The sequence below is a fragment of the Tenrec ecaudatus genome, chromosome 13, assembly GCF_050624435.1.
Source record: "Tenrec ecaudatus isolate mTenEca1 chromosome 13, mTenEca1.hap1, whole genome shotgun sequence".
NCBI lineage: Eukaryota > Metazoa > Chordata > Mammalia > Afrosoricida > Tenrecidae > Tenrec > Tenrec ecaudatus.
The window spans coordinates 46350848-46351756 of record NC_134542.1 but is presented as its reverse complement, the minus strand read 5'-3'; the positions used below and the strand labels follow the sequence as shown (position 1 = coordinate 46351756).

The 909-nt window shown below is 41.6% G+C and overlaps 1 non-coding gene across 1 annotated transcript; it reads right to left on the bottom strand.

Moving 5' to 3' along the window:
• Positions 1–409: 409 nt before the first annotated feature.
• Positions 410–543, bottom strand: LOC142425297 (small nucleolar RNA SNORA84). Its single transcript, XR_012779643.1, has one exon. It is a non-coding gene; the product is annotated as a small nucleolar RNA SNORA84 (small nucleolar RNA).
• Between the last annotated feature and the right edge of the window lie 366 nt (positions 544–909).

Genomic DNA, 909 nt, shown 5'->3' with positions numbered 1-909 from the left:
GGTGGAGGGAGGGTGGGGTAGAAAGGGGGAACCGATTACAAGGATCTACATATAACCTCCTCACTGGAGGACGGACAACAGAAAAGTGGGTGCAGGGAGACGTCAGAGAGTTTAACATGTGACAAAACAATAATAATTTATAAATATTCAAGGGTTCATGGGGGGGAAACAGGGAGGAGGGGAAAATGAGGAGCTGATGTCAAGGGCTCAAGTGGAAAGCAAATGTTTTGTTAATGATAATGACAACAAATGTAGAAATGTGCTTGACCCAATGGAAGTATGTATGGATTGTGATAAGAGTTGTATGAGCCGTCTGCCCCCCAAAAAACATGTACTGTTATATTTTTCAATAATATGCTAATGTATTCTTGATTCATGATGTTTGATTGTGTCTTTTATTTTTTTCTCCCCATGTACCAGTGACCGGGCTATGGAGGCTGCTGAAAAGGAACAGCCCCCATGCATACATCCCACTATTGCTCTGGCCCGTTGCCATTGACTAAAAAGCTGTACTTGAACAACAGCACCCAGCAACCACAGGGCATTGTTTGCTTGTTTCTTAATGTTATTTTTTTACATATGGAAAACAACGTCATATTGTATAGCATCTTGGCTTGAAACAAAATGGACTTGAAATGGCAAAAAAGAGATGGCACCACTAAAGCACGATTAAGCAAACAAGGGCAAACAATCAGAGGATGACTAACTCTCCATGGCACAAGGAGTGGTTCTGGCCTGGATCAGAGGTGAAATCAGGAAGATTCTAGAAACCAATGGAAATGAGAACACAACGTGCTAAAGCCTTTGGAATACAGCAAAAGCCGTTCTCAGAGGACGTTTGACATCAATACAGGCACACACGAAAATGAAGTCTCATGATTGATATGCTGCACAAACTTATAGCAATTA